This window comes from Populus euphratica, unplaced genomic scaffold (assembly GCF_000495115.2).
Source record: "Populus euphratica unplaced genomic scaffold, PopEup_1.0 scaffold1646.1, whole genome shotgun sequence".
NCBI classification, from domain to species: Eukaryota; Viridiplantae; Streptophyta; class Magnoliopsida; order Malpighiales; family Salicaceae; genus Populus; species Populus euphratica.
This window is the reverse complement of record NW_011501502.1, coordinates 24279-32394: the sequence shown is the minus strand read 5'-3', so window position 1 is coordinate 32394 and position 8116 is coordinate 24279. Positions and strand designations below refer to the sequence as shown.

General features: G+C 36.4%; 1 pseudogene; it reads right to left on the bottom strand.

The window, feature by feature from the left end:
• Nucleotides 1–428: 428 nt before the first annotated feature.
• On the bottom strand, nt 429–5357 carry LOC105117973 (uncharacterized; annotated as a pseudogene).
• Between the last annotated feature and the right edge of the window lie 2759 nt (nt 5358–8116).

The following is an 8116-nucleotide window of genomic DNA, read 5'->3' as shown; positions in this document are numbered from 1 at the left end:
TTATAACATACCATGTTTTAGGAGTCTATGACAAACTAATATACTGCCGACCATTATTCATGCTTATAAAATGTAGGTCCAAGATAAAATTTGAGTGATAGTTGTTCCAATTGCATGTTTTTGACTTGTATGGTCATCTCTTTCAAGGGAATTGCTTTGAACATTATCCTAAACAAATCATTGATTTATTTCATTGAAATCATAAACAAAATCAATTCTTTTAAAACCTCATTTAAGAAGAATGGGTTCTCTTGTAAAAAAGTTTGAAAGATCAAATTGTTGAGCCATTGAGATCATGCGTGGGCTTTTTGGTGAGGTATATGCAAAGACAATTTTCTGGCCAAAACTTCATTTAATTGATTTTGATTGGATGAAACACATCATACATAATACTTTTTCACAGAATCAGAGTTCACAGGCCTAGGTAAATCATCTCCATCCATCCTAGTTAACAATAGAGCCCCTTCGTAGAAGGCTTTCTTCACTACATATGGGCCTTCATAGTTTGGTGCCCACTTGCTTTAGTCTTTACTTGGCAGTGGTAAGATTTTTCTTAGTACAAGATCCCCTTCTTTGAATTCTCTTGGTCAGACTTTCCGGTCGTATGCTTTGGCCATCCTTCTTTGGTATAGCTGGTGATGACAAATTGCAGCCAACCTTTTCTCACTTATCATGTTTAGCTACTCTTATCTCACTTTAGCCCATTCATCTTCTTCTAGTTCAGATTCTATTAGTACTCTCAAAGATGGAATTTCTACTTCCAAAGGCATCACCGCCTCCATCCCAAATACTAGTGAGTAAGGTTTAGCTCCAGTAGATGTTCTTACTGTTGTGCGATATGCATGTAGAGCAAAGGGAAGCATCTCATACCAATCTTGTAAGTGACTACCATCTTCTGGATAATCTTCTTGATATTCTTATTTGTAGCTTCGACAGCACCATTCATCTTTGGTCTGTAGGGAGATGAGTTTGAATGCTTAATTTTCCACTTTACGCACAATTCTGTGATCATTTTTCCATTAAAATTCTAGGCATTGTCGGTCACTATCTTCTCAGGTGAACCATACTGGCAGATCAAATCTTTCTCAATGAAACACTTGACCACCTTTTGAGTTACATGGGCATAAGAGCAGGCCTCCACCCATTTTGTGAAGTAATCAATGGCTACTAAGATGAATTGATGCCTATTGCTAGCCTTTGCGTTGATTGGCCCAATCACATCTATTCCCCACATTGTAAACGACCATGGTGATGTCATATTAAATAGGGGAGCTGGAGGTGCATTTATCTTATCACTATACACTTGATATTTATGACATTTCCTGACATAATTGATGCAATCTTTCTCCATGGTCATCCAGAAGTACCCAGATCATTGTAATTGTTTAGCTATCATATGCCCACTTGCATGAGTTGCACAAATTCCTTCATGAATTTCTTGCAATGCTACCTTAGCTTCGATTTCATCTAGACATCTTAGTAAATTTCCATTAAATGACCTTTTATATAGAATTTCTCCATCCAGGTAAAATTCCAGAGCTAACCTTCTCAAGGTCTTCATATCTACTTTAGATGCCCCAAGGGATACTTTTGATATTGGATAAACTGCTTGATGTCATAAAACCATGGGTTCCCATCTATTTCTCCTTCAATTGAATAATAATGAGCTGGATGAGCTGGAAAATTTTTAATCTCAATGCAGATTGGTTGTACCCTGATTCCGTAATCACTTTTGGCCATAGAAGCTAAGGTTGCCAAAGCATCAACAAACTAGTTTTTGTCGCTTCCCATGTGGGTAAAATCTATCTCATCAAAGCCCTCAGTCAATTTCGAGAGATATTGTTGATATGGTATTAGTTTTTCTTCCTTGGTCTGCCATTCGCCTTTCACTTGACAAATTATTAACATTGAATCCCCATAGACATCAAGCTTCTTTATTTTCATCTCCAAAACAGATTTTAATCTAAGGATACAAGCTTCATATTCAGCAGTATTGTTAGTGCATTCAAATTGTAGTTTGACTGAGACGGGATATTGCTTCTTGTCAGGTGAGATTATCACAGCGCCATCAAAATACATGATCCACCAATCATTCTTCTCTTTGTCTTCTTCTACTATCAACACATCCTCATCTGGGAAGTCAAATTTCAAAGGCTCATAATCTTTGATAGCATTATCTGCTAGATGATCAGCAATTACACTTCCTTTTACAGATTTTCTTGTCTTGTATACAATGTCATACTCAGCCAACATTACTTGCCATCTTGTTATTCGGCTTGACAAGTAGGGTTTCTCAAAGATGTATTTAAGAGGATCCATTTTTTAGATCAACCAGGTGGTATAATACAACATATATTGTCGAAGACGCTTCATACTCCATACAAGAGCACAACATAGCTTCTCATTCATAGTATATCTGGATTCACAATCGATAAACTTCTTACTCAGATAATAGATAGTTTGCTCCTTTCTTCTAGACTCATCATGTTGTCCCAACACACAACCCATTGCTACCTCAATTACTGTCAAATACAAGATCAAAGGTCTTTCAAGCACATGTGGCACTAGTAAAGGTGGATTCTCTAAGTATTGCTTTATTTTATCAAAAGCCTCTTGACAATCTTTGTCCCATGTACCAAAGTTCTTTTTTCGAAGTAATCAAAAAATTAGCTCACATGTTGTTGTTAACTGAGATATGAATCGAGCGATGTAATTCAAACGTCCTAAGAAACCTCTTACTTCTTTCTTGGTCTTAGGAACTGTCATAACCTGAATTGCTTTCACTTTATCAGGATCGACCTCTATTCCTTTATTGTTTATCACAAATCCCAGCAACTTTCCAGACTTCACCCCAAATGAGCATTTTGAAGGATTCAGCTTCAACTGATACTTCCTTAGTCTATCAAATAATTTTCTTAGAACCTGAACATGATCTTCTTCATGTATAGACTTGGCAATCATGTCATCAACATACACTTCAATCTCTTTATGTATCATATCATGGAAAAGTGTCACCATTACCCTTTGATATGTGGCTCCAGCATTCTTCAACTCGAATGGCATCACTTTGTAGCAAAATGTTCCCCATGGTATGACAAAAGTGGTCTTCCCTTTATCTTCTTCAGCCATTTTAATCTGGTTATAACTGGAGAATCCATCCATGAAGGAGTAAGTTGAACTCCTAGTAGCATTGTGTACTAGGACGTCTATGTGAGGCAAAGGAAAATCATCTTTTGGACTAGCTTTGTTTAGATCCCTGAAATCTACACATACTCTGATTTTATCATCCTTTTTTGGTACTACTACTATATTAGATATCCATTAAGGGTATTTAATAACTTCTAGAAAACCAGCATCCCACTACTTCTCTATCTCTGCCTTGACCTTGAGCACAACATCTGGGCAAGTTCTTCTTAATTTTTGCTTAATAGGTTTACATCCTTCTATCAAAGGCAATCTGTGTACTACAATATCAATGTCTAAACCAGGCATATCTGCATAAGACTAGGCAAACACATCGATATACTCTTGTAGTAATCAGAGTTCCAATCTTTAGCTCTCTTTTATCTTGCTTAGTGCCTGCATTTATCACTTGTAATTCTTCCTTTACAGGTTTCCAAGCATGCTCCGACTGTTCTACCCGTCTAGCAAACTCTTCATTCCATTCCTCTTCATCCATTGCAATCTCATCCTTATCAAAGTTTGGCCATTCATTTTCAATGCAATATGTTTGTGGATTTATGGAGGATTCACTTTCAGAATTCCTAAAAGTGAAAGGTGTTTCTAGCGTGAATGCATATCTTGTAGCCGAACAAAACAAAAGAAAGATAACAAATGCTGATGAAAATGCTTGATCTCAATAATATTTTAAAAGTTGGCTCAACAATTATGAAAAGACCTTATGTTGTCATCTTGAGCCAAGATTTCCAACTAAGTATAAAAACACAAAGCAAACTATAATGCAAAGCACACAGATCACATAAAAGCAAATATAAGTAGACACTTAATCATTACTTCTTGAAAACAATTGGGGCTTCTTCAATCTCCCAATTCTGGAATACTTCTTCAACTAAAAGCTTTCGCACAAAGGCGCTGGTTGGAGCCTCTTCTAGAGAATGGACAGTTAACTGAGGTAACAATTCCTCTTCTTTTGTTGTTTTTTGCTCATCATCACAATTCCAACCTTTCCCTTCACCTTCCTCTACATTGTTGATATCCATGATAACAAGTTTCTATCCCAAAACTTCCATCATGTTTTCAAGTTTCATCACATATGATGACTTTGGAAAAGAAACATGGATAGGTGGGATTACAATGTCTTCTTCCTCTGGCTTTCTTCCTTCTATTCTGGCCAACCTTCTTTCTCGCTTTATCCTAGCAGCTCTCTTGTGATCATCATTCTTAGGCTTAAAGCCAAGCTCAAACCTCTGATCAGCGGCCTTAATTTTCATCATGTTGACTCTTTTAAGATTTCCAGCAATTAGATCATTCTGGAATGGTAGCCCATGTTTCAAAAAGCATTTAGCTATCATTCTGGCAGTATCAGAAATAACTGGTCTTCTCAACACCGTATTCTTTGGTACCCATTTGGTGTTCACAACCTTGAAGGCATGGAGATTTCCATATTTGCAATCTTCTACTTCAATATAAGGGACTGCCACATTCCTTATCATGGGCAAGGTTTCTTTTGCCTTAACTTTCACTAGAGTACCATTGATAATGTATTTCAGACATTGGTGTAGAGATGATGTCACAGCCCTAGAGGCATGTATCCATGGCCTTCCTAATAACATGCTATACGAAGGATGGATATCCATCACTTGTAGGGTTATCAAAAACATTTGAGGCCCTACAAACAATTCAATGTCAATGGTCCCTATTACTTGTCTAGGGGAACCATCATATGCTCTAGCTATCATAGTACTTGGCCTCATATGAGTAGCATCAGTTGTTATCTCATCTAGCATATGCCTTGGTAGCACATTCAAAGCTGAACCATTATCCACAAGCACTTTGTCGATCAGACAATCTTTATATTTCACGGTGATATACAAGGGCTTGTTATGCCTAATCCCTTCTGGGTCTAGCTCATCTTTAGTGAAGTATAAATAATTGGAGGCTTGAATTCTTCCCACCAAATGTTCCATTGTATCTTGAGTAATATCCTGTGGCACATATGCTTCATTCAACACCTTTTGCAATGCTTTACAGTGTAACTCAGAACTCAAGATAAGTGACATTAAAGAGATTCTAGCAGGAGTTTTCTTCAACTGATCTACCACACTATACTCACTATGCTTCATCAACTTCAGAAATTCATTAGACTCCTCTTCACTTATAGGTTTGTTCACTTCCATATCTTTAAAAGCATCAACTTTTTCTTTTCCTTTAGCTTTTCTCTACCTCTCTAATTCTTCTGGTGTAAAACACTGACCACTACAAGTTAAACCACCGATTTCGGTATGGAAGATAGGAGTAGGATTCTTAATATTGAAAGCATACCCATAATTGTAAGGCATTGTGCCATAACTTCCATTATTGGTGCATACAGGCTTGGTTAGGATTAGTTTTGGTGGACCAACCACAGTTGGTTAGAGTCTACAAACCTCCCTTTTTTTTCTCCTGACGGCCTATCATCCCAACTTCACTGTTTTCTTCTTCACTTTCTATCCGTATCATGCCAAAAATCAGCATCCTTTTCACTTATTGGTGAAATTCTTCGCAATCATCAATGTGATGTCTCACCTCGCCATAAAAATTACAATAATTATTTCCATTCATTACTGGTTCAAACTCGGATAAATATCCAGACTATACCATCATACCATACAGTTTTTCCATGAAAACCTTCAAAGCTCTTTCCTTCTTACCCTCTACTCCTATAGCATTCACCCCTCCACTGCTTGTAGCATGATTGAGTAAAGGGTTGGAATTCACATTCGGTGCATCATCAAAAGTTATCCATCCAGCTTTTATCAATTGCAGAAGCTTGTTTTTAAATGCGTTACAGCTTTCAATGTTATGCCCAGCAATGCCAGCATGATACTCACATGTCATATCAGGCTTACACCAATTTGGGTATGGAGGTTGTAATGGGGTTAAGGGAACAGGGGCCACTTGCCCAATACTCATCAACTTCGAGTACATTTCTCTCAAGGGAAGTGGTAATGGTGGTAATTGTTCTTGGGTTCTTTGAAAATTCCTTCTTGGAGGATTAATAATCTGGTTACTTTGTTGGTCATTTGGTTGGTTTTGTTGGTTGGTAGTGAAAGGTTTAGTGAAGTTCACACTTGCAACTTATTGGGTAGGTATTTGGAAGTTATAGTGATAGTAATTTTTTTTCTTACCTTTGTACCCTCCTTTCATATTGTTCACCTTGGACTCCTTTTTTTTCCCCAGTAAAGCCTTTCTTCTCAGTAGGCTCTAACATTCTCCCCATTCTTATTGCCTGTTCTCTCCTCTCAGCAATAGTTACAGCATCATAGAAATGTTGAGCTGAACTACCCACTAGGTGTTCAAAGTAACGAGATTTAAAAGTGTTGGAAAACAGAGTGACCATTTCTTTTTCTAACAAAGAGGGTTGCACATGAGATGCTTTTTCATGCCATCTCAAAATGTATTCTCTTATAGTCTCTTTGTTGCCCTTCTCCATGACTAACAAGCTTGATGATTAGTACTTAAAAGTGCATTTTTATCATGGTTTTATATCATCATTTTGCACTTGAAGTATCAATAACTCCTTAACTAAAATATGTTTTATAATAATGTATCTAATAATATAAGATACCTATAATTTGTGGTAAATGTCTATTTTTAATGCAGGCCTATCACATAAATGAAAGGATTGATTGATGACTTGAAGAACTTAAATTGCATGGATAAAGAGATGGTCAAACTTAGAGAAGAGATGTCGGTGCAATCCAAACCGGAACACTGTTCGGTAATTGGGTCATATCTAGAGCTATATATCTCAGATTTAGGTCCAATTTATATGGATGGAAAGGTAAGACATAGGCCTACAACTTTCATATGGAGCCCATGATCTAAAAAGGCCATTTTCAAGCCCAAATTATAGCAACAACAAAGAAGCCCGAATCTGTCCTCCAGCCCGAGGACTGTTCAGTATTTTGACCATATCTGGAGTTCTAGAAGTCCAAATGAGCTGAATGTTTTACACAAGAAAGCTGAGACAATTGCCTACAACTTTCATGTTTGCAACTGGCTCCAGTTTTGACGTTATCAATGACGTTTTGGGCAGACAAGAGAAGATAAGGATTGTCACCAAGTCAAAAGTTGGCCACCCACTTATCAATTAGTCATCAAATCAATAGTTTCCAATTTTGGCCTATAAAAGGAGGCATTTGTCATGCATTTAGGCATCTTGGTCTCCAGATCAAGATCATGCTCTTCCTTTCTCTCTTTGTATTTTTTATGCTTTGTTTTCATTAATATTAAGTTTATGCCTTTCATTTCCTTTCCTTTACTTAGTTAACTTTTATGTTCTTATTTTGTTTATCTATTTTGCTTTCTTTCATTATGTCTAGCTAAGTTAGTTATGTCAAGGTGAAAAGGTTACACTAATGGTGTAAGAATAAGTATAATGTAAACTTAATATGGACTTTAATGTTTGATACTAACATGTTTTGTATTTGTTATCTTGTTCACTCTTTAATACTTTGCTTGTTAAATGACTAATCTTGATTTATGTTGTATAACGCTTGGTACAACAAATGCTTGGCACTTTCATAGCCCCTACTGTATGGTATCACCGACACCTGAGCTATGAAAGGAACTTGATTTGTTGTTAACATAAGTTATAATCATGAACGCTTGACGAGATTTACAAGTATTAGCATTAATTGAATAAGATGACTAATGTAATCATGTTAACAATATATAATCTGATTGGAACCTCCTTTGTGTGTGGTTTCCAATTCAATAATAAGAGTTTATACTATACTTGTTTGATATACCATTAGTGGAACCTCTAACCTTGACATTTGTTATTATTATTGCTTAATCCTTACATTAATATTTCATCTCTAAGTTCTCATCATCATCATCTTCTTCTTCTTCTCTTTCTTTATTATTATTATTATTATTATTATTATTATTA